Source organism: Augochlora pura, chromosome 9 (assembly GCF_028453695.1).
Source record: "Augochlora pura isolate Apur16 chromosome 9, APUR_v2.2.1, whole genome shotgun sequence".
Lineage (NCBI taxonomy): Eukaryota > Metazoa > Arthropoda > Insecta > Hymenoptera > Halictidae > Augochlora > Augochlora pura.
In genome coordinates, this window is record NC_135780.1 from 13,896,574 (window position 1) to 13,907,207 (window position 10,634).

Below are 10,634 nucleotides of genomic sequence, written 5' to 3' on the forward strand. Positions count from 1 at the left end.
GCCATAGAGCAAACCACACAGAAGCGGCGTTCGCGATATTTGCCTTGGTCTAATTGCTACGCAAACAGCTCGCGCTGCTATCCGTGTACGCGAACGCCCGAATATTGGGAATTTCGGGCAGAAGATTACGCGCGGAATTATGCTGTTTGCGCGTTGTAACAAGCGTTTAATTAACAGCGGTAATTATCCAGAGAAATCATTGTTGAGCATGGAATACTTGGTAAAAAGGAAATATATATTTTTTTTAATAATCGGAACTTTTTAGCAAATAGTAATTTTAGGATTGATTTAGGCTTGGATTCGAAAAGTCTGCAAATGTAAATGAAACACTCGTCGGTCTTATCACTTCCCTCCCGCGTCACCTCCGTGAGGGTGGGCACGAGCGTGCTTTCGATACTGAAATGTAAATCGAAAGGTGGTTTGGCAACCCTCCTGCATTTCGGATTGCCAAAAGCAAGGATCCGGCGAACGCCTCCGGCTGAAATATGCAAATGACACGCAACGGCATCAGATACGATCTCGTTACTGCCACCACCAGCGGGGGGGAAGATAATATTTATCGCGGGGAGATCAAGGTCCACGATATTCATAGAGTTTTGCCATCTTTCTTCTCTTTTCCGTCGCTCGTACCTTGCGGGGACCGGCGCCACGTGTAACGTCAATTTATTCTTAAAAATAAATTCAATACTGTGAATTCACACATTTTTTCTTTTAAATAATCATCATTAATTAATTAATCATTTTTAGATCGAGTATCGATTGACATGATTTTTGTGTAGCTCGGGTATGATGTATTCACTCCTTTTAAATTTTAGTGAAAAGTGAATTAAGCGAACACGTTTGAGGCACGAGCATACAGGCGGAAAATGATGTATCGCTATTTTTCGCAAAATGAATAGAGGGGCTCGGAAAGTTTCGTGACGCTCGCGGAAGTGGATTAGAGTATAACAGTTCAGACCGTGCGCGGACCTTCGGATAGAATAAAAGTCGGTCTTAACGGATATTCTCGGAAAGTTGCCTTAAACGTTTAGATTCTTATAAACTGTCCAATGCGCTCGATTGCCATTTTTATCGCTCTCCGATCGATCCATACGATTCCCACAATAACATCATCTATATTAGAAAATCATAAAGAAACGTGACAGTAAAGTAAAATATATATAATATATGTAAAGTAAAATATATATAATATATGTAAAGTAAAGTATGATTACAGCATACAGTGTTCTTCAAAAGTATATTAATTCCTCCCAGATTAATTTCTTCCATATTTGTTCAACCACTGCATCGGGGAGTTTGTTACTGTTATTTGAGAACTCGGCCCCGAATACATTATCGATTTCAAATGACAATCATGCAGAGAACAAAGCCGGTCCGAATTGAAATTTTCGACTGTTTGAGCAATTGTTAATTGATACGTGGGCGTGGTACACCTGGTTGGCCGATCGATACCAGAGGCCCCTACGGTCACGCATCTCATCCCCGTTTCTACCTCTGCTACTCGTATTCCCTTCTCTCTCTCTCTCTCTTTCTCTCTCCCTCTTCCCTTTCTCTCTCTTTTCTCCGTCGCTCTCCCTCCCTTCTCTCTCCGTCCCTTTCTCTCTCTCTTTTTCGTCAGCACTCGACTCCGGATCTGAAAAGAGGCAATCGTCTAATCCGATCTCCCACCTTCGATATACGTAAAATCGGAGAACATCCTCGTGAAACACGATCGTCGATCCAATATAAAACCAATATCGAGAGCGACACTCTACCGAATATTTTTTTCACCCCTCGCTCCTCACTCTTTCTTTCTTCTCTCTACCTGATCTTCAAAAGAGACGACGACTCCCCGGGGAGTAATTTTCTTATGGACACCGCGAATTCTCCTCGTTTGTCATATTTTCTGAGAGAGAAAGAGAGAGAGAGAGAGAGAGCACTGGAAAGGGGATGTTGCACTTATCTAATAGAGCAGAAGCGTCAAAGGTGGACCAGTCTTAAAAGGAGCAATGAAAATATGTGGACGGATCAGAGTGTAAATGGTCGATGCCCAAAGGGTTGATAAGAACGCAACAAAACCGTGGCACGTGTCGCGAACCCGTGCCGGACGTTAAATGGCAAATGCCCACTTATTCTACCTGGACGCATCCCTCGATCCCTCGAATTGCATTAAGCTAAACGATCAGCTTTACCTGGTGGCGACCGCGCCACCTTTTTTTTCGCAAGGGTGCACCGTCACGAGCCAACCATAAATAACGCATTATCTGAAAATCCGATAGAGGCTAATTTATTTACGAATCGGAGAGCCGGTGGCAGAGGGTGATGGTGGTTGCGCGCGGTGAGTCACGTGCCATCTGCCACCGTCCACCTACTCTATTATGATATAGACTGCATTTATCATTATCATTATCTCCGATGACTGGCTGCTTCCTGAACACGGGGCAATCGTTCAAGGAAGCCCTCTAATAAATCGCTTCATTTCTATCCACCCCGCTGAAATTATTTCACTACGATCATTGAACGTCCTAGGAAAAAGTGCACATTGTTGGACAGAATTGTTGCAGTCAACCTCGGTGGCTGGCCTTCTTTGTAACTATAGCAACGCTGCGTTTAAATATAAGGGATGCTCGGTAATCCGATTTTTCAGATTTTCTTAGAATTAATTTTCATTAATTCTTCCAATTTATCTGTAATTTTAATAGCTAATTTTTAATTCTATATTCTATATTCCATGTTCAAAAAATATTATATTTAAACAAAATACGAAGCAAACGAGACATACTCGATACAATTGCAGGAACTTCGATGCTTCTCAAAGAGATTGCAACAGCCCGACCGGTTTAAATAAATGGCGACGCGTCGCACGATGTTGCGCCTAATGCAAATTAGTCCGCGTGCTAACGATCAGCAAATTGGATCTGTTCTATGCGAGAGGAATCGTGTAACAGGTCGAATCCTCGTAGCATTTACGTTAATAAGCACGATCGGCGGGGGTTGTAGAAAACTGAATGGCAGCGAGGCGCGCGTCCGACTTCAAAGCGAATCGAGTGTCGCTAACTAAAGTTTGAGCGGCACACAGGGCGGAGAGTTTGCCATTTCCAATCCGAGTCCATTTCGTGATTAAGTGTAAACTTCTGAAGTTGCCCCGGAGGACGGACGCAAACAGACACGCGTACGTATACACGCCGGGTGCCTCCTCTTCATGTTAACTGGCCATTTCTCGACGAGCATCCGAGAACAGAGAATACACTTTTATTATTTGCCGTACAGTTTGACGGAGATACATATTATATGCACACCTTATTTACCTACTCCTCAACTGTTGCGATCAATTTACGAAAATGGCTCCTGTAGCGGAGTCGTGTCAGTCTTGGGTAAATTTAATTGCTTGTCACATGCGAGTAACAATAATTAAGTTATTCGTCGTTCCTGAGTAGAAAATAGATTCAATTTATTCCTTATTCGTTTTAAGAATAGATAGATATGGTACATAAATAATACGTAATATAATTATATAAGATTTGGTGAACGCTGTCGGAAATAGACTGCGCCCTCCTGCTCCATCGCTTTAAATAACTTAAACCCGACAACACGAGGCTACGGGGGTGTAAAAACAGGAGATCGATGAAGAGATTACACGGGTACGAAATTCCTCGCAGCCAGCCGTGGCCTCTCCGGAAAGTTTAAGCGACGCAAAATGAAATATGAAAAACCGAGTCGCTTGATATCGGAACAGATATCGGGTTCCTAATGGCTCGGCAGCTCCGCCGCCGCGCCATAAGAATGTACGGGGGGAATAATTGAAGGGAAGTCCGAGGCGCTCTCTATTATTTAGTAGCTTCCTTTACCTTCCGCGGTTCCTTCCGCTCCGCTCTCGCCGTTCCTCGTTAATTGTTCGACGCCAAATTACTTTCCCGTGCTATAGTTTAATCATACGGAAATTTATGTTTCCGGCCGATCGAGACCGGCAGCGATAGTTCTCGTCATCGGAGTTATTATACTATACCGAGTCACGCCACCTTATCTCCAGTCGCCTTTACATTGTGCAGCTTGTTTATCGACCGAATTTATTGTTAAAATCATTTAAAGTTAATTTAATTTGTAACTTTTTCAATTACATCACGCCACGTTTTTAATCCACTCGTTTATAAATCGCTCGCACATCAAAGAGTTACGTTGGCGAGCGTTTACTCCTTGCGTATTGGAATGTAGAAAAGTTTATCAACGTTCGACGACGTAAAAGAGTGAAAATAAATTGGTGGAGGGTGCCCAGGCATACTTGTACAGGGGGTCAAGTTCTCGGTCGTCTCATTAGAAACGCGAACATAATCCCCTACTGGTTCGCTCTCCAATTACTGTTCGCTCGTTCCGGGTTCCCAGTTTGGAGCAGGTTCAGGAGATACGCAGTGGCGTAGACATTGAATCAGATAAAACGTGGTTCGCGCGTACAGGTGCCGCATCCGAGGCAACACGGACACCTTTCTCCGCGAGGATTGGAATCAGCGTGTCGACATATTAATCTCATCCATTATTTCTACACTAACACATAACCTTGTTCTATATTTATAGTTATTTATTTCACGTTTACATTTATTTATTTTATACTTTATTTACTAGTATATATATATAGTATAAAATAGGATATGAATAATGAAATAAATTTATATATTATGGGACCAATAATATGGGATGAATTAAAAAAGTTTTATGAAACGACGGTCGAAAAATTCTTACGGATAACGCGGCGGCGGCTACGCCACTGGCGTCGCCGCCGAGGAAAACTCTCTCGGCCCTTTTCGCACGTGTACAAAGAGGTTTGCACGCGTCGTTCACGCAAAATCCGTAATTGCTTCGCACGGTTGCACATCGCTGACTGTTTGCCAATTTGTTCGGTTTGCCGGTGTTTGCGTTACGCTGAAAACACTCGGTTCCCTCCTTTCGCTCGGCGGATTTCGTCATCGGGTTCGAGAACGCATTGAATCACTTTCGTTCGACGCGGAGGCGGCGCCCGTCCTAAAACAATGCGGCGTGTTTATAAAAAACATTGTTGACCGACTCACCGGTTTCATGTATCGTCGTTCAGGGAAACGTCAACGTTCTGAAAAGTAAAGCATCCGGATCCAATTGGAATTGCGAGACGAAAGCTTTAGTCCCGTCAACAGAAAATCGATATATTTCTTTATCAATTTCGAATTTTTTTTTAAATTTCGAATTTTTTACTAATTTAATTTCAATCGTTCCATTTACGTTGCACCAAATTTCTTAAATTATATATATATTAATAGTCATCGGTATATCGATGCCATGTGACGGAAAATGAGGTGGCATATTTCTTTTGTACTCCTTAATCATTGTTTATCGATCTTTTTCACGCCGAAAGGCGCTGTGTCATATTCCATTGATTCCTTAGGAAGATGAGTTGCTGGATCAGCTATACCAGCACACGCTCTTTCGTAGTTTTACTTCGAAAGCCATGTAAGAGTCGCTGTAATTTTGTAACAAGGATTACTGTATCTCTAAATTAGTATCATCAATCTGCTTAATCAGTAGATCGGGATCACATCGTGCAACTGTGAAGGAGAAAGTAGGGAAAGCATGGGTTTACGTAAGTGGAATCAGCCGCTCCGCTCAGACTTCGTGTTAAGGGACGATTTTCATGAAAATTTTACGAACCGCTGCAACGTTCCCGCTAACTATAGTTCCTGTTAGATTTGCTGGAAGTTAATTCTCAAAGTCTCAAAAATTAAATAAGATATTATTTCTTTATTTCCTGTGAAAATAACGGAGATAAATGACAATTGTTGGAAGCAACTTGCGATTATAGTTTCAATTCGATGAAATTGCACTCCTTCGTTTACATTTCTTGAAAAAATACACGCCCAGAATTATTTCACTGTATTATAATAGGGAAACTGTAAAACGTTCGCCAGGTTGAGAGAAAACAGTCCGAGCTGAATTCAAGCCAATATAAACGTAGCGTGTTTTAATTGCCCGCGGCGAAGTTTAAATTAAACCACTCCCAAACAGTAACAAAGGTTTGAAAAAGTATTAAATCATTTTGCTACAGTTATCACGATCTATATACGCGGAAGAACTAAAAGTAATTTATAATTTCCTTAAAAAATATTCAGTAAAAATTTAGAAACTAATATTAAATAATTTTATACCTAACAATCCTGTATTTATTAAAAAAATCATCTGATTTAAAGAATAACTAACAAATAAATTACAGTTGAAAATTTGTAACTAAATACTACATCTAGAACGAAAAATTCCTGTTAAGGAAAATTTTTTATCAAACGCTGGTTTCATCATGGACCACTGATTGACGAATGCGACTATTAAATAAATACAATAGCGACGAGCCCTAAATCTTTAACATTCGCGTTAGAGTCGCCGTCTGCAAATAAAGATAATACGATTTCTTTATCTTATCGCAACTGATGGGGATACTAAATTTTTCGAAGGAGACAAGAATACACACGGGCCGGACTTATCAAAATTTATTATTAAAATGCAACGGGCGACATTCCTACAGGATCACTTTCTGCAATCAGTTTGTCAACTTCAGCGACGTTTTTACCCTGTTCCGTATCTGGGTATCAGTGCTGAGAGAACCGATGTGTCCGAGACATCACGATGGGATTCTCCACGCGGTACATCAGACGAGTAAGAGTATTTTTTTCTATATTTTAATTTTATTTAACAGTTGGTAAATACCGTCGATATTTATATTTTTATTATTTACACCGTCGCGATAAAATTTATTTTACCAATGCTGATGAAATAAGAATTTTTAAATCAACTTTTGCCCTTCAGTATATCTGTGCAGCATAGTATGCGTGCGAATCGCTGTCGTACGAAAGGAAGCAGAATTAGTCTCGTCGTTTGCTCGCTAAAAATAGTGACGTATATCCGCGGCAGCGGCAAACGAATCCGTTTCTTTTCCCAAAGCACCCGGAAAACTTGCTCTCCTCCCCCTGGAGTGTCTTCTCTGCCATTTTTCTACGACGGGGGAGGCTTTATTAAAGTGTCGGCCAGAACGGTCCGCAGGGACTGGCGCGATTATATGACAGACTCGAGCCGATTAGCTATGAGGAAAAATTGATCGTTCCTTCTTCTTCAACGTCTCTGTTGCGTTACGAATTTTTATTACGAATTTATTAAGAATAATTGCAGAAAGAACGACGTCGAGGCTTTAAACAGAATCTCCGGCTTTCATACAATATTCTCTTGAGATATTCAAGCTGTGACCTTTATGGGAGTGCTCTAATTTTTCGTATCTTTTTATAAAGAAACTATGCTACTGCTATCATCGAATATTTTAAAAATACAGGGTGTTCATTTCATTCTACATAATGAAATATCTGTTTCCGTCGATATTAAAATATCTGTCAGGGTAACTTTGTTTAACTCGAAGCTAAAAATGTTACGATTCATGTTTCTTTATCTCAAGTTTATTTCCTACGATTATTAAATATTTTTCGCACACGAATAATAATAATAATTATTATTATTATATGCCACGTTAATAATACGTCTTTTTATATATAATGACCACTAGAGTTCCGTCGATAAATACTGAATAATTGAAGCGCATCAATTGCTTAGCACAAACCGAATATGTAAATCTCGTGCTGGAATCCGTCAAAGCAGGGGAGAGTCTGAAGGAACAAAGAGACGATATATTTGAACGACAAGAAGTAATTCGAAAGAATCGATCGCCTAGCTACGAGCGAGCAGATGAAACAAAAGTCGACTAGGAGTGGCTGGTTCTTCTTATCGATGCAAAACAGTGCGGAGGGTCGTAGCAATTAAGAGATAACAAGGTTTCCCCCTCGGCACCCCTTCAATTAGTAACACCCAGCACCCCCGTCCCTTACCACTGCCAGACCAGGAACAACCCCCTCAGGCTTCCTTTATATCCACTGTTCTACCCGCTGTCCTCGTCCCTCCCTTCCGCCCTTTTCCCCTTTTTACCGCATGTATTTCTTGCCCATAATTATTTTTTGCGGTGCTCTCTCTCTCCTTTGCGCTACGACCTTTTTCTCTCTCTCGAACGCGTCCTTACAGAATTTTTCAGCCCGTTTACCTCGACCGTTCCCCATTTTCCTCGGTCAGCCATTCTTCTTCGTTTCTTCCCACCTCCGTTATACTTTCCAGAGATTTTGAAAACGCAAAAATGAAATTCAACCCATAACCTATCCTTTTCCATGAATTTCCGTGTCCGTTTTCGAATTCGTTCGATCTCTGTATTTCGGTTCGAATATCTGAATATCTCGATCTCTCGTCGTCGACTTTCCTCCCGTGCTCCACGGCTCGCAGTTTGCATAGAATACAGGCCCGCAGGGAGTTCCACAGCAAGGGTTCGCGAGGTGCCACTCGTGATGGAGGTACGTATTATCTGGTAGTCCACGGTAGGGCAGACACCGAGGGGATGTGCAAGGAAATTGAGCGTACGTAAAATTTCCGCTCGGAGGAAATACATGAAATCCTCGATGGCGAGAGTCTGCTAACCGTTGCGACGTGTCGGTTCTATGGTCGCCGATCGTTTTATGAAAACGAATCGGTCTTCGATTGCAGACGTCGTAACTCGCGACACAGATAAATTCGAAAGTATTTATTTTATTACCCTTTCAATTACTTGAACCAAATGCCGTGTCAATTGTTATCGACTGTCCCTGGCTTCGGTTCTTTAAAATTATATATAAATTATTATTTTTCAGTTCCGAATGCATATTTAACCAACAGCCCCTCGTAAACAGAAATGGACAATTAGGGAAAAGGAGGCACGTTTACTCGAGTCTCGCGGCTCGTTTTCATACTCGAGCATTGTCGTCAACTATAAAAACGAGCCGCAAGCGTGCGATTACTGGAATAATCGTATCTCTCCTTCCCTAAGTGTCCATTTCTGTTTGCAAGCTGAAGAAAAAATTAGAAAAAACTTTATCGCAAATTCCAAGGAATTATAGAAGGAGCAAATAAACGCGACATCTTTTCGTTGCGCCAGCAAGAAATATACAAGCCCTGCAGATGATATATAGTTCGTGCTCGTATGTCGCTGGTAGACTTTTCCAACGGAACGACGCGGCTTGTTTTCTTCATTAGCGAGCAGGCTCGCGCCGGCAAGCGTGTGATCCCGTTTACAGGACGTTCGTTCTGTTGCAGCAGAAGCCGGCTAGGGAGAAAATACGAGGAACGAGGGGCGTGTGGGGGACGGAAGGGTAATTATTTCGTATTCAGTGCGTTCGAATGGACAGCACATCCAATTGATTATTATCGAATCGGACAAACGAGGTTGTTTGATCGAGTCTCTTCGACCGTTCTCGCTTCCTCGCGGATTTATACAACGTATTGTACGGTTTTATTGGTGTCATGCCACTTCGCCGTTAAATAATCACTGTGCCATCGCTAACATTTACGTCGTCGACGATTCATTCGTTGCTATTATTTTGTTTTATCGATTAGAATTATTTCTTAATAATTTCCACGATACAATTTTTATTTCTTTTCTTCTATTTAATTTCGTTCCTACACTTTTTCTGACAAAAGCATCAAAATTTGTTTCAATGCGAAGGAAACAAATAGCATGTATATTTAATGGATTATATTTTATTTCGCTGGAATATATTCGATTGGAATTATCAAACGAAGAAGAAAGTTTCCGTACGCTTTCCGTTTCTTAAAATCGATACGGGGACAATTTATTTAGACAATGTATGTCAGCCGGTCAATTTCCGCGGGAATTTATAAAACGGGGATCCGGGGAGGATTTCGCGACAAGAGCCGCACAATGCCTACTGATACGTCCCGAGCGTAGCGGAGATCCTAGGTTCCGAGGATCGAATATTTCAAATCCCACGGAATCGCGCGGCTCGATAAGCTGTTTCGGATCGAAACGTTGCCCGTAAGGTTCAGGGGTGCAAAGGTCGTTAGCAGAGTTTCGAGCGGTGCATAGCAATGAGCCTTGAAAAGAGGGTGGAAAACCTCCTGGGAATAGAAACACCCGTTACATGGAAACTCGTACGAAACGAACGGGCTGCAACGCCGGGGGAGGCTAAACTGACGCATGCCAAAGCAGTATAATCGAACTCGTTACCGAGCATTCTCTGGATTCATTTCGTGAGCCGAATCGAGTATCGCCGATTTTTCTTTTCTAGATTTCCCGACGCACCGCGATCGCTAAACGACTTGTACTTGATCGTGTTACTCCGCCTACCTATCCGCATAGGTAACGTTAAATAATTTAATATATCACAATGTTACTCTTATCATTATATATTATATATTACAGATTATATAATATATATATATATATAATCTCAAGGTGGTAGCATTTATTTATACGTTTGCAGACGGATTAGAAATTTTGTGAGGTCGTCGTAACCCCAGGGGGTGGTTCGAGGGTTAATTCTCGATCGTTAGGAAAGACAATCTCTCGATTAAATTTGTAAAATTATAAATATTATGATAGAGAATGCTTTCTTAATATCACAATATTTCCACGATTAATAATCGTAATAATATTAAGAAGATATTGATATTAAAAATATCAATGGTATATTCTGTATGAAAGAGGCCCTGCGGACTTAGGTAAAATTACGAGGAATATTACATAAAACGAGCAAAGAGAAATAAAAGTGGAAGGGTATAAA